The 24,752-nt window shown below is 38.8% G+C and overlaps 1 pseudogene; it reads right to left on the reverse strand.

Moving 5' to 3' along the window:
• Window positions 1-1,507: 1,507 nt before the first annotated feature.
• On the reverse strand, window positions 1,508-3,748 carry LOC121458973 (annotated as a pseudogene).
• Window positions 3,749-24,752: the final 21,004 nt, after the last annotated feature.

Raw genomic sequence — 24,752 nt, forward strand, 5'->3', positions numbered from 1 at the left:
GAACTTAGTATTTCCTCACCCTGAGGTAGGACACATGGTTCTTAATCTTCTTATGGCTGTAACCCTTTAATATATTTCCTTATATCATGGTTAACCCCAACCATAAAAGTTTTTTGTTTGCTACTTCATAACTGTAATTTTTGCTAGTGTTATAAATTATAAAGCAAATACTTGTTATCCTGGATGTATTTTTCTTCTTTTTGATGTTTATCTGTGTCTTTATTTTAGTAGTAGACATTATTTATGAAATCTGGAGTCCCTGAGTTTGGTTTACGTATGTTTAGGATAGAACTGTCTTCTTGGTTAACTGTTCCATTTTAAGAACAAAGCACTGGATGTATTTTCACTGTTCCAAACTGAACATAATTAAGGCATAGCAATTAATCACAAAACCATGTAATTATACATTGTGTAATATTTATTTCTAATTGCAAACAAATGAAAAATTGGAAGTATTATATAGTGTGAATAACAGTCCTTTTTTTGAAAATTCCAGTACACTTTATTTTCAATGGTTAACAGTCTCAAATTGCTATACTTGAGACAGTATGTGTAAAACGTGCATGTCTGTGCAAAAGTTGAGATTGTTTCTTTCTTACCAGATCAGAAATTCCCAGGGCAGTCTTTGCAAGAGTACAACCAAGATCGTCTTTCACAACCAGTTTGCTTCTATATTTAGACTTGATAATCAGCAAGCTGGAAAACTTCATTTCACAAAGATATGTTGCTGGCCAAGGAAAAGAAGGTACAAACACAGTCTAAGACAAAACAAGATAGGACTGCAAACACTTGATCCAATTTTGTAACTGACATTGTAGAGAAATCAGTTCTCACTGCATTGCTGTCAATAAGTTCAATGAGCTTCTCTTGTGCTGTCTCAGGAACATCTTCAACTTCAACCCTGAATGGGCTTCTGGCAAATGCAAACAGGATGTCAGGCAGATTTGGACAATATGAAGTTTCATCTGCAAGCATGTGCAAGTGTTCTTTCATAGAAAATATCATCCTCATCCTTTTGTCTGGTTTGATGTTATATACCTCAGAGAAAGAAGATAAGGTGGGCAACAGGTAAATTTTATTTTCATCTCCCCCCACTCAAAGCTGAAGTTTCAATTGCAATGAGCAGATCTTTTTAGACAAATAGAGGCGTAATGTATTTAGTCCTTAACTCCTTTAAGATGGCAAAGATGGCAACCAAGTAAGTTATTTCCTGCTTCACTTCACGTTTACCACTGAAAAATGATTCAAACTGTGGTTTTACTTTCTGATTAAAAACAAAACAAAACAACAACAAAAATGCTAGTCTTAGTACTCAGGAGATGAAGGCATTTGGTCTCCAATCTTTGAGTTCAAAGTCAACCTGGTCTGCTGAGGGAGTTCCAAGACAGCCCAGGACTACACAGAGAAACTCTGTAATAAAATAATAATAAAAAAAACAACCAAAATGATTGAAAACAACAACAACAAAAAAGTTTTGAGTTTATCATAAAGTTCAAAACATGTTTTATTTTTTTTTTATTTCTACACATTTATTTCTCTGTGAGAAGAGTGGGGAAAGGAATAAAATAAAAATGGCACAGTTGACACACACAAAAACACATGGTTCAGGGGTTGGAGAAGGGGAGGTGGTGAGTAGATAGGTGAGGGGTCCCTATTACAGCATCAGGAGCCAGTGACCTAGGATGCTCCATCTCTCCCACTATGGGCAGGAACAGCCAGCTTTTCCTTTCAGGCTGCTGCCCTGCCCGAACTTGCACTGTCCCAGCCCCTTGGGAGGTGGACAGAAGTCTTCCCAGGCTACAGAGAGGAGGAACTGTGCTGGGGGAGGGGCCTGGGGTCAGACCATGCACGGGGAGTGACAGTCATTGGCCTCCACCTACCTCCCTAAGGGAGGTACTTGGTGGAGGTTGGAGGGCGGACACCAGAGGCCGGCAATGGTTCTTCTTCCAGCATCAGGCAAGAGACAGGACAGTCAGCGCCTCCTGGGCAAAGTACTTGACATCTACATCCTGGTCCTGCGTCAGCTTTTCCAGGATGGGCTTGACTTCACTCTGCAGTGTGCTGTTGTCAAGAATGGGTCCTATCTTCTGTAGTGATTTGGCCACATTGAAGCGGGCATGGGCAACTGGGTCCCCAGCCATACGAAGCCCTGTGGGCAACATGTGCTTGGTGGTGATATCCTGCCCACAGACCTCAGACAGCACACTGATTCAGAAGAGTGTGGTCATGCGGTGCAGGAAGTTAGGGTCTCCAGACATGGCTAAGACCTTGGGGATGATAGTGGCATGGGCCCACTCCTTCCCAAACTTCTCCACTAGCTTCTTGAGGTTGCTGGTGGCAGCCTCACGGACGGCGTAGACATGATCCACCAGCCAGGCCATACACAAAGAGTTGAGTTTCTCATCAAAAAATTCCACACCCAGCTGTCCAGCCAGCAGAGGCATGTACTCAATGATGGCCAGCCGCAGGCGCCACTTGGCATCCTCAGCCAGCTCCACAATGCCAGGCAGCAGGGACTGAGAGAGTCGCCGGATACCAATCACCTCATTCACGCAGTCCAGGTTGGAGATGATGTTCAGCCGCACCTCGGGACACTCATCCTTGAGCTGAGCCAAGAAGAGTGGCAAGAGCTGTTCGATGGTGTTGTCTTTGCCGAGAATGGGAGAGAGGCCCATGATAACTGAAGCCAGTGCTGATTTGACCTGTTGGTTGGCATCTGAACCGAGCTCCTTGACGCAGGGCAAGATCTGGGTCATGATCACATTCTCCCGACAGTCAGCTGAGAGATTCTCACAGAACTCTTTGACCTTGTGGGAGGCTACGGCCCTCACCTCGGCCTCACAGTCCTTCATCAGGTTCTGGAAGGCAGGTTCTAGATCTGTTTTGGTGAACTCAGGCCCCACTGCTTTCTGGAGCTCTGTGAACTTGTCAGCCACCATGTAGCGGACACGCCAGGACTTATCTTCAGCAGCCTGGCGCAAGGTGGGCATCACTAAGGCCTCCAGGTCCTCCTGGGGTAGGAGCTGGGCAATGTTCACACATGCCTCCACTGCCAGCAACCGCACCGAGTCCTGCTCGTCAGAGGCCAGGTTAGAGAACATGGGAATGATCTCACTCTTGACATTGTCTAGTTCCAGGACCTTGGCAAACTCCCCCAGCTTGGAGGCTGCAGCCCGCCGCACCACGGGGGTGTCGTCTGAGCACAGGTTCCAGAAGTACTGTCGAAGTTCTGCCTTCACAGCACTGGATACTCAGGGGTAGCAGACCGAGAAGAGGCGCAGGCCGAGGTGCGGGAGGTGAACCAGTCTCCACCCGCCAGCCGCTTCATGAGAGGCACAAAATGAGCCTCTAGGTCGGAAGGTGAATGCTCGTGTGAGATGGCCCGTAAGGAGTCTACCGCCTTGTCTCGTACTACTGTCTTCTCCACTGTGACTCAAGGGGTGGCAGCAGGCAGTGCACATACTCAGGTCCTCCCACCAAAGTGGTGAAGGTTCCCAGTTGTTCAGCCAAGGCCAAGAGGACTTCATCTTCATCATAGATAGTGTCTGTAAGGAAGGGCAGGAGCTCACTTCTGGTCCGTTCAACCCCAAGGGCCAAGGCGATGGTGGAGAGTTTCTTGATACTATTGAGGCGAAGCTGAACGTCTTCATTGCGGAGTTCATCTATGAGCACCGCAATGGGGTAGAGTGAATCGTCCCCGTCGGCAGCTGCCATCTTGCCTCCCTGGCGTCTCTGTCAGGCTGCAGCCAGCGCCCTCAAAACATGTTTTAAAACGTTTCCTGTATACAACCATTTGACTCCAAAATGAAATAGCAGAGCTTTGTTTGGCGCATCTAACTCATTGCATAGTTTTGAAAACAGATGACTATTTAGATTGCTCACCTTCATAAAATTAACAGAATTTATGATGCTTTTCATTTATTAATGTGACTCTTGTGGCAGCATTTTTGTTTCTAATATTGGCCAATGAATTATGCAATGAATTCCGATGACTTTTGGTGACTCATTCAATACAAAACACTGAAATCCTAGTTCCAGGACAGGCTCCAAAACTACGGAAAAAAAACCTGTCTCAAAAAGAAAAAAAAAAAAATCAAAACCAAGCCATGTTGAAATAAGATTGACATCCTAGCATAGCAGGAGCACCATCTTTATAAAGACCTCAACCCTTTTCCTAAGAGATATGCTCCTTCAGAAATGAACCAACTGGGTCTAATACACCACGTGCAGTAGTTGTTTCAAGATACTTGCAAAAAAGAAACTCATCTTTAAAGTCGACATTATTAATATACTTCACTTAAAGTAACTATGATAGTTGCAACTGGACATTAAATATTGGAAGTGGAGCAGATTTAATTCCTTCCAGGATTTCCTGATTAAGAACGTCGGCACACTTGCCATCTATCCTTTTGTGGACAGTGTTGTTATATAAGGAAACTTCAAATAAGTAACGAATTTGTCTCGAGCACTCTCCAACGATGTCTTTGGCCCCTGGCAACAGTAAATCCCCACTAATGGTGTAAGGTTTCATTGTCACGGGATGGTTTGCTAATGAAAATAATATATAACAATAGCTTGAATAATACAAAAGATGATACATGGCATAGTTCAACCAACACAGTTCATTGAAATTTCCCATGGATTTATTATTCTCTGTTGTGTTTTTTTGCATAGCTGTTACTGTCAAAAGGAGGAAGTATTTGTCCCAACTGCACACAGTTGAATATAAAAAGACCAATCAGCATCCAGATTAATTTTCCACTGTGTAGATATTTTTGCAGCAGTTTATGATATTGCAGCATATGACATTATATTTACCCAGTAATTAAAATTATGAAGTGTTATTTATATCCACTATTGCTGCTTTCAACACAGTAGCTGCTCTCTATACTTGTATGGCTGGTCTGCATAATCACATTATGGCTCCAACCCTGTCACATACGCCTATATTTGTTTAGTATTGTGTATGCATTCTTACCCTAAAAAAAGTATAGGTGTATGTGACAGGGTGGATACCATGAAGCCATCACACTGGGTACTCGTATCTGAGTATATCTGCATGTGGGTAAACCCTGGAGATGGATGGAGGTCTCAGTTCCTGAGATCAACAGAAATAAGTGTTTTCTGATGGTCGTAGGCAATCCCTGTCAAAGGTAGTTCGATCCCCAGGTTGAGAACCACTGACCTAGAGCTACTTGTGGGGATGGACTGCTTAAATCAGGTCATGTCAATGAAAGATTTCCTCCCCCACCCCTTTATTGGGCTATTTGAGCTGGGAAGACCCATCCTACTATGGGCAGTACCATCCCCTATGTACGATCCTAGACTCAGATAGAGATAACAAATAGCATCAAGCCACTGAGTAGTCATTTACTTCTCTGCTTTCCTGACTGTATGTAACATGACCAGCTATCTCAAATGCCTGCTTCTGTAACTCCCCTAAATTGTGAGCTACAGTGTTGGGAGCTGTGAACTCCTCAGATCCTGAATTTCTTGTAAACAACTTGTTTTCCTCTGCTCTGAGACAGCCTGCAGCTCCTCTGAGCACAAGACCCTCAGGAGTTCCTGATGGCAGGGGAGTGGTTTCTGGTGCGTTTGGCTGGGGCGTGGCTATCAGTTAAGGATCACTGTGTAAGCGGCTCTGGTACACAATAGGGGGGCATTCCTGTTTCAAGGATGACCAGTGTCTCTCTCTGTCTGTGTGTCTTTTTGTGTTTCAATGTCCAGCCCCTTGCCTGGTTCACGAACTGTATGATAGTGCATAGAGTGCAGATGAGCGCGGTGTGCTACACTACAGTAAATCTTTTCTACCTTAAAGTTGATCTTCAAGTGCGTTTGTTTTTATTTTCTCCCAGCAATGGAAATGGAACTAGGGTAGGACATAACTCTTTTACAAATGTTCTTTAGTCAACTAGATCAACGTTGCTCGGACCTAATGTATTTCTTATTTTCTTACCAGTCAACTCTGTCATAGTAAATCCATATACATCTTGAAATTCATCTTTATTTAAATATTTAATTATGGCCTATTTACCACAGAGTAAAATGCCTAAATATTCAGTGCCTTGTCTATAAAAACAAATAATGGAGTCACAGAAAATGATATAGTACTTAGATATTAGAAATTTTATATAATGAAGATAAAATAAGAACTTACTTGTTAAAACACTTTAAATTTTTATCACAAAATATTTATTTAAAAATGAAATATTATATTTTCATGACATTTATCTTTTAGCAAGAAAGATTTAAAAGTACATTCACCTTAAATGGGCAAGGTTATATTTAAAAAATACCTGTTATAAAGCAACATTTTTAAAAATAGAAGTAAATTTTTGCAGAAAATTCTCAAAGAATAACTAAAGATTTTATTCATAACTACAACAAACCTGTGCTTTAGCTTGCTCTTTTTACAAATTATCCTTTGTTGTAGACTATTATTTTAAGGTGTATTACATTTGTTTATGCTGTGGAACATTTGTTTTAATGATGGAATGACATACTGCATTGTTTTGGGGGGATTTAAAATAGGGTTTCTCTTTGTAGTTCTGCCTTTCCTGGAACTCACTTTGTAGACCAGGTTGACCTCTAACTCACTGAAATCCACCTGCCTCTGCTTACCAAGTGCTGGGATTAAAGGTGTGTACCATCTTTAATTTTTGGTCTGGCCGTGTTGCATTCTTTTAGGTTGCATTTGTTAAACTCACTGAAACTGTGATTGTTTGCCTCCCTAAAATACCCTATGGTCTAATAAAGAGCTGAATGGCCAATAGCACAGCAGGAGAAAGGATAGGTGGGGCTGGCAGGAAACAGAATAAATAGGAGAAATCTGGGAGCAAAAAAAAGAGAAGGAACAAGAAAACAAGGAAAGGGAGATTTCAGGGGCAAGCGACCCAGCTAAATAGCAAGCCATGAGGTAAAAAAGTAGAGAAAGGTATATAGAAATAGAGAAAGATAAAAAGTCAAAGGCAAAAGATAGATGGGATAATTTAAGATAAGGAAAGTTGGCTAGCAACAAGCCAAGCGAAAGCTGGGCATTCTAAAAAAAGAATAAGTCTCTGTGTGATTAATTTGGGAACTGGTTGCAGGCTCCTCCAAAAGAGTTTAAAAAGCCAAATGAATAAAAAGCAACCAACAACAATCTTTACATTTTCTTACCCCTGTATCTTTCTTATTTTCTTTTTCTAAAATGCTTGTAAAAACTTCATGAGTTCAGACTGGGTAGAGGTTTCAGCCTAACATTTCCTTTGCTGCTCACTGTCAAACTTCCCAAGTGACAGCTTTTTTAGCTGACTGTTTGTACATAAAGCATCTGGGAAAGAAACAAAGCCAAGCACTTTTTTTTGGGAACCTTCTGTAGAGCTTTGACTCACTCACTGACTTTTGAAGTTCTCATCCCACATCATTGAGGTCCGACATTCATTTTGATGAATTTAAATATACTTACTCCCAAAATATTCAGTTACTAATTGTGAAGAACCAGCCTGCAACTATTTCCATGTTAAAAGCCTTCTTATAGTAAAGACAAACTAAGTTCATCCCTCTTTATGATTAAACCTATGTTTCACAAAGATTGGATTTGCCCAACCTGTAATTTTAACTACAGATGGTTCTGTACTACCCCTTCCAGGAATGGCAATAATGTCTTTATTTCGGAAAGTTAATAACCATCTTGAAACCCTACCTCTGTTTCTAAATGGTTGTTGTGGCTACTTTGATACGACTACCTGTTGTTATGACCACCTTGCGATCATGCCTTTGTTTCAGGAGGTCATAATAACTAACGTGTCATGCTTATGTTATACTCCTATAACCCTGCCTATTTTGCCCACCAAATCCCCCATTTGGAAACCCCTTACCCCTGAGCTATACAAACTGTGTCTTTCTCACAACCAATACTACTCTCTGACTTAGGGTGTGACACCACACTGGCCAGTCCCAGATGCACCAGAAAAATTAAAGCTTGTTTTAATCAGGCAGTTGTGGACTAGGTCTTTCTTCTTACATGTCCAGGTTTAACAACAGTAAATCATTGCAACAATATATTCTGGGATTGGTTTCATATCATAATTAAAGCTTAAGGAAAAACCATTATTATGGAAATCAAATATTCTTGGAATACTTTGATAATGGAATAGTCTTGACACAATCCAGTTAAGTAATATAATTACGTCTTTTGGAATGTCATTGCAAAATTAAAGTTGAAAAGTAATTTAAATTACACAGGAAGTAATGCAATAACTTCCTAGAAAGGTTTTTCAGAATAATGGCTAATATTCTTTTGGTGACTTCTTTGTGATTGGTAAAGATGCTTACTTTCAACTCTGCTGTAAATGTTCTCAAAATATTTTTATGGCAACAATATTTTCATATTCATATGGAATTTTTGTTCTCGGTCAGCTAGCTACCTTTGATAGGAAAAATGTATTATAAGAAAGTTTAGATTTCCCTCTCTATTTTGGGTGATATTATATGGGCATTGGATAGACCTTTCGTGTCTGTAAAACTACAGAATCAATTCATCTTCCCCACCTTGTAAAGTTTTGTTTAGGGAAAGATCCTGATGAATTCCTGGGTCTTGATGGCTTAGAGCAGCGGACCCCTACCCCTTTCTTTATTTCCTTTTGAATATTAAGACTAAACAACCTTCAAAGACTGTGAGGTTGGACCACTGCCAAATGGGGAAAAGATAATTACTGCCTGTGTTAGAAAAAAAGCAAAGTGAAGTTTTTGTCTCAGTATGCTTGCTAATCTAATATGAGTAATGCTACACACTTTTTACAAAAAGAAACTGCCTTGCTGAGTTGCTTTCAGCTTTTTCTTGCGTTCTTGAGTCAACATCAAAAATATTTATTTATGATATCATTAGGATGAAAAGTAATAATATATTAGTGACCTCTATATTTCCACTCAAAATTTTTACCCTTTAATTTTTTTAAAATCAGAAAGGACAGTTTCCTTTCTCAATTTAGGAGATTATGTTAATAGATAGATGGTGATTTCACATTCTGAAACATATTTTTTGCATATTCTTAACCCAAATTATAGGTTTATATGCTGATATAAAATTTCTCCCATAAATATGTTTGTTAAAAAGGTTTAAGCTAACACTCAGAGTCAAATTGTTTCTGGAAAATTTAGCTATTTATCTTAACTTATTTTATGTTTAATACTTTCTCAATACTTGCATGAGCACTAGTCAAAAGGAAACATTTATTTTAAATTATTAGTAGCAGAGTTTACATAATTTTAATGCAATTCTTAATATTATTTTACTAATATCTGATTGTCTACAACTTGATTTGGTTTTAGAGTTACAGGACCCATTTAAGCACAGTTCAGTTGACCTAGGAAGCTAGGTATTTTTGTGGGAATCATGTCTCTCTCTCTCAGTGAACTTCATCGTTACCACAGCTTCTTTCACTTCTAGATGACTTCCCCAATGTCTTGTTGTAGCAGATTTGGCTAGTTTGCTTGATAGTAAATTTACTCAAAGGTTTTGGGAGATCAGGAAGTCAAGAGTGTATTATAAAGGAGAAGTGATAGAAACTGTCTACAAAAATGGGGAGACATTATTCCTAGGGGGAAGATGGGAAGTATGAGGTATAGAATTAGTCATTTCTCTTCCGTAAATCAGCCAGAATCCAGTATACACAGTTTCCATCCCTAACTGGTATGTGAGCTACAATTTAGGCCAACTGTTTCAGTGAACTCTTTAGATCAACCCAACTGAGTTTTGAGACAAAAGTTCTTGACATAATTTGCAAAGAATATTTGTTTTCTGTGCTTACAACTTACAAACTGAGTAACAGAGTCTAGCAATGTGAAAATTTAAAAAGGGCACAATTAATGACTGAAAAACATTTGACAAGAGGAATATAATATATATATTTTAAAGATCTTTGAAAGAAAAGATAATTTTTAAGAGATAAATTATTTATTACCTGAAGAAAATACTGAGTGGAGTCCAACTGTGCACTCTTGCCCAAGTGTGTTCTCTCCTGGTAGCAGGTATTAGCACAGAAAAATTTGCCAGTGACTTAAAATACAGTAGAAGTAAACTTGGTGGATATATATATATATATATATATATATATATATATATATATTTCTAGACTTACATAGAGAAGCTGATTCTATGTTACCCTAGATATACAATGACAAATAAACGAAGAATTTTCTTTACATAAGTGTCCCAGTTAAGGTTTCTACTGTAATGAATCACTGTGACTAGAGCAACCTTGGAGGAAAAAATTTATTTGGCGAACACTTCCACAGCACTGTTCATCATTGAAGGGAGGCGGGACAGAAGCAGGAAGGCAGGAGCTGATGCAGACAGAGGCTGTGGAGGTGAGCTGCTTACTGGTTTGTCCCCATTTGCCTGCTCAACCAGCTTTCTTATAGAACCCAGGAATAGCACCACTCACAATACACTGGGCCCTCCTACATTAATCACTGATTAAGAAAATGTCCTACAGCCTTGCTTACAGCCCAATTTTATGGAGGACCTTCTTAGCTGATGTTCCTTTCTTCCAGATGACCTTAGTTGTGTCGAGTTGGCATAAATCTCTTCAACACAGTAAGAATTGTGATCGGTTTTCCTTGAAACCAGGGCATTTAATTTTCTCTAATTTGACAGTTTTGTTCTCACAACGTTATTTGGATTTTTCTGTCCAATGAAATGTGCTTTTTTTTTAATGAACAAAATCTGAACATCTACACTGACATTTTGATAATTGCCTAGATTTTTACTGATACTGTTAGTTATTGGAAATAGTTTTCTTTTTTGCTTTCAAATTTAAAATCCACTTTGAGTAGCTTAAGACAATGTTTGGGGCTCCCTCCCAAATGCCTTCTGGAAGTAAGGCTCCACTGGAAACAGTTTACCCATTATCTTGTTCATATTGCTATACTTAAAATCACCACTGCAAAGGACGTGCCCTTAATCATGGCACAGCTTCGGCTTTGAGAATTTTTCTTACTTTCTCCATGGACAGAAGCCTTGACTTGCTTCCAGGATACAATTCTTTGGGTGGGCTTGGCACTTCTTTGGTACCTCAGATATGAGAACTGGTCAAACCTACTTCAGGTTGGTCCAGTGGTTATATTGCCACATATTTATTTCTGAGGTGTTCTTACAGGCAACAAGAATACGGAACCCACTTATGCTCATGGTGATGACTTCACAAGGGCTCTTCCTGCCTGCTTCAGGATCAAGGCTGATGGCTATTAATAAAATATGGTTCTTTATTTACCAAAAAGCATTAGAGGCCACAATGTAGATTTGTGGACTTTTTTTTTTTGAGCAACAATGAAAACAGCAATGGCACATTATGGGAAAGTACATATATGAAGAAGAACTTATGATACGTAAACGATAGCTTTCCAGAGTAATTTTAGCCTAACTCAGACTTACTTCAGTCCTTCCCGCCACCACCTGCCATTTCCCTCCCCCTCCCCCTCCCCCAACCAAGTCCCCCTCCCTCGTCAGCCCAAAGAGCAATCAGGGTTCCCTGCCCTGTGGGAAGTCCAAGGACCACCCACCTCCATCCAGGTCTAGTAAGGTGAGCGTCCAAACTGCCTAGGCTCCCACAAAGACAGTACGTGCAGTAGGATCAGAAACCCATTGCCATTGTTCTTGAGTTCTCAGTAGTCCTCATTGTCCACTATGTTCAGCGAGTCTGGTTTTATCCCATGCTTTTTCAGATAAGATATAGCTTGAATATTTGTCTCTTTGAAAATCTATGTTGAAATTGATTGCATTAAGTTAAATATACTAGCAGCAGGTTATAGTGTTCAAGTTAAGATCAGGTCTGAACTGTCCCGGGTTAGGCTGGGATTACTCTGCCCTCACTGGTAGGATAAATCCCACTATAGAAGGTGAACTCAGTTTCTCTTGCTTTCTTGTCCTTGCATCGCCTATCATGGGAAGGTAGAACCCTAAGGTCTCCACTAGATCTGCCATTGTATCCATGGATGGATAATTATAGACTGTCTAAGCCCAAGTGCTCTACTATAATATCCACCAATGAAAAAAAAAATGAGGAAAACCCCCCTAATTGTACTAGAAGTAAAAACAACCAGTAATTATGCCATGGCTCTTACTCACCTTGAATGAACACAAGTAGAACAATTTAAAAACTTTCCATATATTTCAAAGTTTATAGATTCTTACAAACTGTTTCATATTTGTGAAAGGAAACACAGCTAAAGAAAATGACTTCTCAGTCGTGATGTTGCCCCTTCAGTTTTCTGGCCTATAATCCACTGAGTTTAAATATTCCTTCTAATATAATACCCTAGTTACATGTGTGTCTTGCCATATTGCAAGCACTATAATATAGTTGACTATACTATAGAATTCAAAATGAAAATCTTCTCTGATATCTATGGTAAAATTAAGGAGGATTTGTTGATGGAGGAATGTCATTGGTTAAATAAAAAGAAACTGCTTGGCCCTCATTGGTTAGAAGATAGGTGGGAGGAGTAAACAGAACAGAACGCTGGGAGGAAGAGGAAGTGAGCTCAGACTCCACAGCTCTTCTCTCGGGAGCAGATGCCTCAGAGAGACGCCATGCTCCCAGCTCCCAGGCAGACGCATGCCATGAAGCTCCGACCCAGGATGGACATAGGCTAGAATCTTCGCGGTAAGCGCACCTAGGGGCGCTACACAGATGATTAGAAATGGGCTAAATTAATATGTGAGAATTAGCCTAGAAGAGGCTAGATAGAAATGAGCCAAACAGTGATTAAATGAATACAGTTTGTGTGTTGTTATTTCGGGCATAAGCTAGCCAGGCAGCCAGGGTGCTGGGGACGCAGCCCCGCCGCCCTTATTACTACAATTTGTATCAAAACTTATTTCCAACTTGATGTCAAATCGCCATTACTAAGATCTATTTTCTCACAAAAAATAACCTGAACTGCCACTTAGCACTTCAGAGATTTGTCAGGAGCACACCTAGAATTTATTGAAATTATGATCAAATCTGAATGACTCTGTACCTTATCTTTAGTTAAAACTTTTAATAATTTCAGTTAATATTTTTATACTATTTCACAGATAACCTTTTCCTAAATTAATGTTATTCCATTAATGGGTAACTTGTACTGCTACAGATTTTCATGATTTTGGAAAAGTAGCAAATAATAGGATTGAAACACAAGCTGAGAACCAGCACATAAAGTCACACAACCAAAGTTCATGACCACTAGCCAAGAATTACAGTTCACTGTCTGTCTGTGTGTCTGTCTCTCATTGTGTGAAAACCAACATTTGGTATACAAGCAGAAATTTCAATACAGTAGAGTTGGGTTAAATCAGCACTTAAAGTAAGACAAAAAAAAACCAATACTAGTCAGTAATGACTGCATGGTATTAGTAGAATAATTGGATATGCAGATAGTTAGAGAAAAGATTCATCAAAATTAATATAACTTATATTAAAAATATTAACCACAAAAAAATTAAACACACAGAAAGGATGAAAAGATGTTGGTTAGCAACATTGTTTATTTCAGGAAGGGTATCAGATCCACCTGAAAACATTGGAGCCGGAGCAACTTTTTCTGGTTTTACTGTCCATATATTTTGTTTTTGTGTGATTTCGTGGTCAAGTTTTTGTTTATTTCTTTTATTACAGAGTGAGAATGTTTTGTAAATATCAATTTTATATTTTAGTGCTAGAAAATGAATGGAAAAAATACACATTCCAGTTTTCTGGTTCCACAATATTCCCCATTTCCACTAAAACATTATCCGTCTTAAAAGTGTCTCCTCCTTTACATGGTATAAGCCATTCAAAGGAACCAAGAAAAATGGCTCAGGTAATTCAGACTGACAACTGATTGTGCATAGCTCCACAATCAGACTGGCCACTTACTTTACTGACAATATATTAGCAAATGGAAATTGGCTCTCCTTGCAATGCAGGTGGCTCATTTCTTCAGCTTAACCACCATGTCACTTGTGACTTATCCTGGCTAATAAAGGAAGCACACTTGATGTTAGGAACTCCAAGCAATTATATGATCTAAAATTCAAAATTGGCCCTCAGTTTTTCTATGATATGCTTGTTAGCTGATGTGGTTATGATAAACACTCCCTTTTCACCACAGAGAACGATTTTACTTGCATGAGCTATTGGTATAATGTAGGGATAAGTCCCGCCCCTAAGGGGGCGTGTTCGCCTCGGGCTAATGTTTGCCTATAAATTTGGCGAGCGTGCTCCCAGCCATTGCTTCTGCTTTCCTGGTCTCCGCGGGAACGGTGGTTTTGTAAGTCTATTTCTACATTAAAGCTATATATATATATATATATATATATATATATATATATGTATATGTATATATATATATTTACAATCTGTCTGCATTCGTTTACGCCGTTACAGTATAACATTGGATTCCACAGCTAAATTAATGAAAATAGATTCTACTGTATCCTGGTTTCAATCTCAAGTAACTGCTCAAAGCAGTGACACAGTAACTGTGTGAACAATTCAACTCGCTCAACAATTTGGCTCAAAGAAGGTCAATTTGAATACAAGCTGGACAAATCTTCCCAGGCAGAGAAAACACTTGCTAACATAAATTATATAAAAGAATACATTTATCCAATGTAAACAACAATAACGTAAGTCTTAGATAGTTTCAGAGTATTACAGAAATCTTCAAAACAGTCTCACTTTATTCTAGCAAGGTTGAATAACATGTAGAGGTATAATTGGGTCTAAGTTATTAGCAGTCACAATAGTTACAAATTATGTTGAGCTAGCTGTGTTTAGACCAAGAATTAGGCTTCCCATTGAGTTTCTACCTACAATGTATGCAAGGACAGAAGAATGCCCTAGAAATGGATTTTCTCAAACTTCTGCTCAGAACCACATACCCCTCCTTTTCAGATGTAATATCGCTTATAAATAAAACTGATACCCATTTGCCACTAAAGCATAATAGCTTCAGGAAAAGTATTTTTTTTCTTTTCCTGTGCCCCAGTGCAGAAGTCCATCTTCTTTACATCACATTTCAGCATAGCTGGGAAAGGAAACATAGACAAGATTCATTAAAAGAATCATTCACAAGAAGTAGGCCTCCTTCATTTTAGAAGTCACTGTGACTAATGGACTTTTTGAGCAATCTTTCTCAACTCAGGGATTTGAGGGAAGGTTCAAACGCCTTTAATAAATCTGCACAGAAACATATACAAGGATGCCTTTGATTAATTAGTCCTGTACTCTCATGCAACTAAATTTTGTTTTATTATTCAGGAAAAATATTACACTATTAGTTTTGGTCTCTGAGGTAGAATCAAAAAAGCTGTATTCTTCTGCTGGCTTCACATTCCTCTACACATCCTACTATTAGTGAAAGAGGGGGGGGGTATATTGAGAAATTGCCTTTAACTTCATCATGACTATAGTAAGGTTTAGTTTTTCCTTTGGATGTCATTCATTTTAAGTTAGTTTGTTGTGAGGTGGCATGAAGTAACAGGTACAAGTATGTATGACTTTTGGCTGCTTAATAAAAGTGGACTGTAATTTTTGGCTAGTGGTCACATACTTTGGTTGTGTGAAAATATGTGCTCGTTCTCAGCTTGGACTTTCCTGAGTACTGCAGCAGTTGAGGGGCAGGGGCAGCTCTCCCATTCTTATGGCCTTAGCCCAATAGTTTTGTAAACAAAGTCTTTCTTTGTTTAATAAAATAAGGGAGGGATTGTGTTGGAAAAAGAGAAGAGAATAATTGCCGAGTGTAGGAGAGTCTTGAAATTGCTTGTAATGTCCTTTTGAAGACCGGGCAAGAGATGCCTATGAAATATTGTGAAATTCCCAGTCAAGAACGAGAATCTTGACTAGATTATTGATCATAAATCAATAGTGCTGGCAGTGTTTAAGTTTATGTAAATTTCAACATCTTGGAATCATTACCTAGAGGCAGAGCCTTAGGAAGTGGAGAGGCACATTCTTCAGTCAGTGCTGGAAAAATGAATTTCCATTCTAGTTTGGGTATGCAGAGGCTTACTCCAGCTGACAAAACTTAAGCTTTAGGCTACCTTGCTGGGATAAGTCAACTCTAATATCTTTCAAGGAACAATGGCAATACTGTTTTCGTGGTTTATACTTTTGCACTACTTTATATTTTAAAATATCCTAAAAATACAGAGCATTACACTCCCAAATTCTAAGTGCCTGCTGGGCAGATGGAACCTGTAGGGATGCCACTATATAGAACAATGGTAAGAAAGCCATTAGTGGAATTTTCCCATAAGAATAAGAGATGAGATTTTGAGATTGAAAACAGGAAAAAATGGAAAGAGCAAAATTTTGTGGTTGAAAAAAATGGATGAATAATAACCTCACAGGTGCAACACTAAAGACAAAATCTATATTTGCATGCCATAGTCTGTTGCTCTAAGACTTTTATTATATAGAATGCATTATATATTAAGCATGCATATAATACATAACTCAATTTGTTTTTTTTTTAATTTCTAATGATAAACAAAAACCTGTTTGTGAAGAATATTTGTCAACTTACAGGAGAAAGGGAACATTGGGTTTGCCTCATTTAACCTACTTTTAAAAATGAATATGATTGGAATAGAAAATAAAGAACATAATTGTAAAAAAAATGAATATAACTCTTCAATTTATCAATGGTGGAATTTATACTCAAAACCTTATTTTATTGATCTTTGTAGGCTGAGTTTTTCATTGGCACCACCCCCAAATAAGCCACCCAGAGATTTACTATTAATTGTAACCACTCAGCCTATTGCTTAGGCTTGTTTTACTTCCATAAAAATACTAAACCAAAAGTTATAATATATATGTAGAGAGCCTGGTGAGGACCTCTGTAGGTCCTGGGCTCAATGTTCCAGTCTCTGTGAGTTCATAAGAACCTTGCTCAGTTGTGTAATAGGATCGTGTTTTCCTGGTGTGCTCCATGCCTTCTGGCTCTTACATTCTTTCAACTCCTTTTCCAGGAACATCCAAGAGCTCTGAGGAGAGGGCTATGATGGAGGCATCCCATTTAGAGCTGTGTCTTCTAAGTCTCTCTTTTTGTGTATTATCTGGTTGTAGGTCTCTCTGTATTTGTACCCATCTGCTGCAGGAGAAAGTTTCTGTTTTGGTGACCGAATAAGGTACTGATCTGTGAGTACAGTAGAATATTATCAGGAGTCAGTTCAGCATGTGTTTTCAGTTATGCTGCAAGATTCAGAGCCTTCTCTGATATGGTTGCTGGGTTCTAGTGGTGACATATTGCCCTGGCTGATATAAATTGTGTTTTTATACTAGCATATAGGCATATGAGATTAAGATATGTAGAGGGCTGAGTGCTGATATCTAGTTTTGCCTTTGCTGGGTGGGTGTTTTGTTTCTTGGTCTCTCTTTACTTTGTATTTTAGGAGGATGTGATGTCTGTGTGATGCCTTGTAAAAAATTTTCTGTGGACTTGATAGGTGTGGTCACTTGGGTTCCAGGTAAAATGTGTTTCTGGGTATTGGGAACTGATGTTCAGGAATGGGTACAGGCTACAAATCTGAACTGATGCATAGGAGGGAGGAAAGTAGAGTGTTCAACTAGTACCTGCTAATTTTGTCTCCTTGGAATGGGAGAAGACAGCAAAGAGGGGTCCCCGCAGAGGGTCTACTATAGATCTGGGGATTGAATCTGCTTCCCTTCCCTGTTCAACTGATGTGTTAGTAGGGAATGCCTGCTGGTATTAGAGACTGGGATAATGGGATAAGTTCAGGGAAGGAAGGCTGGGGAAGATGGTTATGATTCTCTGGGAATGGGATTAGAAGAGAAAGGTATGCCACAGCAGGTGTCCTGCTTCTGCTACAGAACTGGAGACCTTAGAACTGGAGGAGAAAAGAAGTGAAGTTCTGTTGTCTGTCTAACTGTTTGGAGTGGCCTTTGGGTTAGCAGGGGGTGCCTGCTGGGACTGGGGGCTGGGATAAGGTAACAAGCGTGGCAAGGGAGGTTTAGAAGAGGAGATTTGTGAGATTCATAAACAATTGGGGCAGGGTGGAGAAGGCTGCAGCAAATGTTGATCTGGGGGTGATACTGGGTATTAGATTTGGAGGAACAGAGAGCTCAGAGAAATCTTAATTATATGTAAAATCAAATCTTAGTGGCCTTTATAATTCTATATTTAAAAATTTCTCTCTTTTTATTGATTTTTGTTGAGCTCTACATTTTTCTCTGCTCCCCTCCCTGCTTCTCCCCTCCCCTTCAACCATCTCCCAAGGTCCCCATGCTCCCAATTTACTCAGGAGGTCTTATCTTTTTCTACCACCAATGTAGATTAGATCTATGTATGTCTTTCTTGGGATCCTCATTGTTGTCTAGGTTATCTGGGGTTGTGTTTGTGGGCTGGTTTTCTTTGCTTTATGTTTAAAAACCACTTATGAGTAAGTACATGTGATAATTGTCTTTCTGTATCTGGGTTACCTCACTCAAAATGATGTTAAAACATTTTTTAATCCTCATCATAGAACCTTCTGCTTGCAGTAGATTGTGATGAAAACAGAGACCGACACCGATCAAGGTGCAGAGAGTAAGAGAGTTCAGAATGTTGAGCCCTAACTGGAACATACATACCACATCTATTCTTCTAAAGGCTCAGGGATCATTGTGGAAGAAAGACATAAAGAATGTGAGAGCTAGAGGTGGTAGATGACGACTCTGAAACATTATCTTCTGGATGGAGCAGGGAAGCTGTATAAATGGACTCATAGTAGTTATGGCACAATAACAGGGCCTGGGAAATAATAAACCTAACCAATCCCAGGATGAATATGAGAGCTGCACCTGAAGCTCCACCCCTACACAGATGCTATTGGCAATTCTTCGCTACTAGAAGAGTAAAGGTTGGGTTTCTCTAACAGTTCAGTATTTGATAGGCTTGCCCGTGACAAAGTTATAAGTCTGTTGTCATCCTTGCTAAGCTCATGTTTCGACAGTCATGTTGGTAAGACTTTCTAGTCACTTCTGAGGAAACAAAATAAGATAAGACAAGCACCTTTCATTGGCAAGGCACACCGTGAAGGGTGTTTGGGAAGTGTAAATTGGTCTTAATTGGGGGATAATTATCTAAAGTTAGGATGGAAGGTAATTGGAATGAACCTGGTCAGAGACAGGGAAAGAAAGTGAATCTGACCAAAGCACATTGTATGAAATCCCCCCAGATCAATAAAAAGAATGAGATTTTGTCCATTTTGAAGAGATCATATTTATAGTGATTCTATTTACAATGCCCAGGAAGTGTTACAGCCTATATTTATATCAGTCCATGGACCAAAATCTAAAAATGTGGTAAATACACAGCATATGTGCGATTTGTTCATGTTTATACATCCTCTATTTGTGAATTTATCTTCTTTGAAAAATTTATTTATAATCCCAGAATCAATATTTGCAAAGCTTTGGCAGTTACTCAGGGGTGTGTACAGAAAAGCAATGTGTAAGTCCCTAGCTAAGTACTACAAAGCAAAGATCTTCAATTTTAAGTTTCTTGAACCGTAAACTGTTATCTTTCTTGGTTATATATCTAGTGTCATATCTAACAATTTTTTTGTACCAACTTCACTGCTTAAAATTCCCACTAAGTATAATGCTATCAGTTATTCTTACATACCTTAAAAGTATGATATATCTTGAAGAAACAGCATATGTACTGGGATAAATTTGTTGACTCATGAATTATAGTGACCTCTTTCCATGCCAGTGAATGAATGATCTATGTTAAATATGAAATATTTAAACAAAAATTCATAAAACAAGATTGCTATTTAGTGAGTTTCTAAAAATATTCTCAACTGATACTCTCAGAACCTGAGCAAGTGTTTTTGTTGTAGTTGCTTTGCTTCATTTTTATTTTTCTGGTAGTTCATTGTTCATTTATTGCATGTTTGCAGCAACCGTATAGAACATGGTTATTGGAAATAATGATAATTGACTTAAAATGTACCAGATCCTGGTTAGTAAGTAATGTTAAGTTTTGTTAATTCTCCTAAAAGTATTTTCAATTCCTGGGAACACCCTGGGGAGCAGACAGATGATCTTCAGACCTTCACTTTTCTACCTCCACTACAAATCCAGTTTCCCCACTTATCTGTAGCTCTGTAGCAGGGCCCCTAATGTGGACTCACTTTCCTCTCTGCACCCATCTCTAGGGGTTCATGCAAATACCTTCTTTTACAGCCTTCCTCATCACCCCATTCTTTTGTATTATTCATGGACTCCAATAGCTATAGTCTGAGAACTGGCTGGCCACACCAGTCAGGGAAACAGATAGGTTTTCTTACTCTTTCTCCTCTCCTCAAAATTTAATCTCTCAACCCCATTTTCCACTCTGGAGTAGACCATCTGCTGCCGGGTCTCTTCCCTCTCTGTCCTCATTTCCATGAGACTACACAGACGCTGTGGACACCCTGCTTTCTTCCCTCCTGTACACCTGCTCAGACACCCCCACTTCTAGCCCATCCCCATTCCTAAGTGTTAGAACTCAATACAAAAGAAAACATTCTAAACAGAATCCCAAGTGGTAACATTTCCTACCAGGCAAATCACAGCTGCCATTCTCTCCAAAGAACCAGAGCAGGCAACAGAAACCAAGGACTGGAACATGCAAGCAGAAAGAGCAGATGTCTGCACCTAGAATTGCAACCATCTCAATTACAGATACCTAAATGTTAGCATAAAGCACAATCAGTCTCAACAAAGACAACATGTCTCCACTAAAGCCCAGCAATCCTATTATAGTCGGCCCTGGGAAATGCAATATAGCAGCTGATGCAAAAGACAAGGGCTTCAAAAGCCTTTACAAATATGTTAGAAGTCCTTAAAGCAGGTACGAATCAATGTGTTATGAAATCTATGTCAACAGAACTAACAACGGAATGAAAAAAAAAACAGTTCAAGACATGAAAGTAGAAATAGAACCAATAAAGAAATATCAAAGTGAATGAAGATTACTGGAAATTAAAAATTTAAGAACTCAAATAGGAATCTCAGAGGCAAACTTCATCAACAGAATAGAGGAGATGGAAGACATTAAGGACAAGATAAAAGAAATGGATATCTTGGTCAAAGAAAATCTTAAATCTAAAACATTTAGGCACAAAACATCTAGGCGGTCTTAGACACTACGGACCTTCCAAGAACCTCAGGAATACTGACTAGTGTTCATGGTACTGGAAGGTACTCTTCATGCTACCAAAGGAGAAAGATATACACCAACCCAGCTATACATGCTTTGACCTACAAGAGTGACCAGCCTGCAAGATAAGTTGGTGCAATAGTTGCACAAAGCTCGTGGGAGTAAACAATCCATATCTAATTTGAGGTAAGGCACTCTGCATTAGATGAAACCCATTCCCAATGATGCTTGAATAGCCAAGAACCTAAGACTAGATAACCCAGCAACCTCAGAGAAAAACAATTGCTATTGTTTTAGTAAAGGAGTGTAGCAATAAAATGACTCTTAATGGCATTCTGTTATATTCATAGATTTATACCATGCTCATCTATGATCAGAGAAGCTTCTTTTTGTGCATGTGGGAACAAATACCCAAATATTATGTGGAGAATGAGAGACGTTGAGATACTCCACCATAAATGGGATGTCACCATCAAATTCCTCTGTTCAGGGATCAGGGAAATCTGAAAAAGAGTAGAAAAGAGTATAAGAGTGTGAGAAGGGATGGAGGACAAGAAGGAATAAAGACCTTCTAGACACAACAGAGCTGGTACACGTATGCACTCACAGAGATTGTGGTAGCGTACACAGGGCCTGCAGGGCTCTGCACTAGAAGGAGATGCAGTCGGTGCTAGAGCTGAAAGAAGTCGGCATTCCACCTTCAACATTAACCAAGAAGCTACTTCCAATGGATAACCACTTGCAAATGGAGAGTTACTTCTCTCCAAGCGATTCTCACTGGGGAAAGAAACAACTTTTAAGGGTAAGCCCTGTGTCCAGCAATAGATCTCCCACAGAAAATGAACTCAAACCTGAAACTCAACCACATCTTTGGTGTTTTGTTTTTGTTTTTTCTTTACAGATTTGTTGCATTTATATTATGGCTCTGATTTTCGGCTTTATAGGATTCCTATATGTGTGAGCATATGTTTCTCTGTGTTTCTTGTACCTCTTTGTCATCATCTTTCTACTTGTTTTTGATGTTTTTATTTCAATTTTTTGTTATTCCTTAGATGCCTGTTGGATTTGTCACGAGGAACAGAAAAGGTGGGGATCTAGATGGGAGGTGATGGGAGGGGCAAACGGGAGGAGTAGGAAGAGGGGAAACTATAATCAGAATATGCTGTAAAAATATGTATTTTCAAATGAGTAAAAATAAAAGTAAAGTAAAAAGAAAACAATAGCCTTTATCTAATGGGGGTAAATATGCAGAGCATTATTGAAGAGAAGATGATGGCAGTAACTCTAAAGGATTCAGGTTATTCCCAAAAGGGAAGGATCAAGGTAAGTACTACCATGGAAACACTGCAAAAATCAATGTCCTTAACAACATCAGGTACATAGCAACCATGGGAGAAGTGACTACTTCTTTTATCATACAACTAGGAATTTTTTATAGTGACTGGAGGAGTTATTTAGTGTGAGCAGAAGTAGCAGGAATAAATTGTACTTATTTTTAAATGTGGAATGTTTATTCCTCCAGTCACAGAACGGAGGAAGTGTGCATTTAAGTTGTTGACTTGGGAGACTCATTCACTTCTGAGCATAATAAATTGATAAATAGTATGTAATATAAAAAAGCTTTCATCAGTAAGTTATCAATGACTTGATTTCCATTCCTTCTGTAAATGGGTAATAGTGTATATGTACATTAAAAATGTTTTGAGCATTGTGGAAAATTCTGTTGGTATGTACTGTTATGCTTTTTTAGAAATACAAATCAAATAATATACTCTATCATCAAAAATATGTTTCGTGATCACAAGGAATACTTGGAATATGGTTTCCAAGAGACAGGCACATTTGTTTGTAACTGCACACACACACACACACACACACACACACACTCCACTCAACTTTTCCATTTACCAAACAACTTTCATTTGCCATTCCCTCTTCATGTTTTATACACACTCTCATATCCCTTTGGCTGAAGTATTAGGCTCAGTCATCTTCCATAATATAAAACATGTTGTTCCCAACTCCCACCCTAATATACAGATGTTATGTCACTGCCCTAATTGTTGAAATTCCAAAATTCATCAGTATTTTCACTCTGATGCTCTTTCATCTGGGACAGCCATTCTTACTTCAGTATGAATTGTTCCTTGTTCCTTTTTGCCTTTCTGTAACTTGTTGTAGTTTGCTGCTTTTTGCCTGGGTTTGTTGCTTTTTAGAACTATTTTTGTTATAATGGAATCCTGGATCAGATATGTTCATATGAAGATGCCACGTTTTGGTGGAAGGCTCCACACCTCTGGACCTATGGGATCCCATGCCCCAGTGTAAGGTTTCAAATGAATACACATATGGGCAGCATTAAGTAGACTTAGTAGTTTATTTTTTAAGACATGAAGTTGTGATTGTGATATGAAATTGTGTGGATTAGGAAAAGAGGGATGCTAAGTATGGTCATCTTTCATTGTGTGCATATCTGAAACAAAACGTGCAGAAACATTCCATTTATTTATTTTCTGGTTTTTCTTTTTTTATTTTTTTTATTGATCTATACATTTTTATCTGATCCCCTTCCTTCTCCCTCCTCTTTTGCCCTCTCCCATAATCCTCATACTCCCAATGTACTCACAATATCTTGTCTTTTTCTATTCCCCGTGTTGATTAGATTCATGTATGTCTCTCTTAGTGTCCTCTTTGTTGTTTAGGTTCCTGGGATTGTGAGTTGTAGGCTGGCTTTGTTTGCTTTATGTCTAAAAGCCACTAATAAGTGAGTACATATTATATTTGTCTTTTTGGGTCTGGGTCACCTTACTCAATATGATGTTTTCCAAATTCATCCATTTGGCCACAAATTTCACGATGTCATTATTTTTTCCCACTGTGTAATACTCCATTGTGTTCTTATTCATTCTTCAACTGAGGGACATTTAAATTGTTTCCAGGTTCTAGCTATGACAAATAATGCTTCTATGAACATAGTTGAGCATATGTGCTTGTGGTATGATTGCGCATCCTTTGAGTATATACCCAAAAGTGGTATTTCTGGGTCATGAGGTAGGTTGTTTCCTAATTTTCTGAGAAATTGCCATACTGATATCCAAAGCACTGGTGGAGACTTCTTGTTCATTCCTGGCTGTCCAGAATCAAAATAATCACACAGAAACTATATTATTTGTGATACTATTTGGCCAACAGACTAAGCGTATTTATGGCTAACTCTTACATCTTAAACTAACCCATTTCTATTAATCTGTGTATTAATGGGTGACTACATGACTTCTCTCTGACTCTGCCTATTATTTATATTTTACCACCAGGCTACCGTTAAGGTTTCAGCTGGTGGCTCATGTTTTCCATGGCTTCTTCCTGATTCCACCTACTCTCTTGGTGCCTGGTTAAATACTAACAAATATGCTTTGCTTGACAAATTTAAAGCAATTAATCAATTCTGCACATGGAACAAGGATCCCAGAGCTTGTGATCAGGGAGCACCACAAATGGGAAGCTGCATAGCAGGGAAAGTGTGTGGGGGGAGCCTGTGTGAGCTTTCAAAATTACCCCAAGTTGTTGCTATGAATGTGGTAGGGTGG

The sequence above is a fragment of the Microtus oregoni genome, unplaced genomic scaffold (assembly GCF_018167655.1).
Source record: "Microtus oregoni isolate MIOR12 unplaced genomic scaffold, Mior012 000018F_ref0000195, whole genome shotgun sequence".
NCBI classification, from domain to species: domain Eukaryota; kingdom Metazoa; phylum Chordata; class Mammalia; order Rodentia; family Cricetidae; genus Microtus; species Microtus oregoni.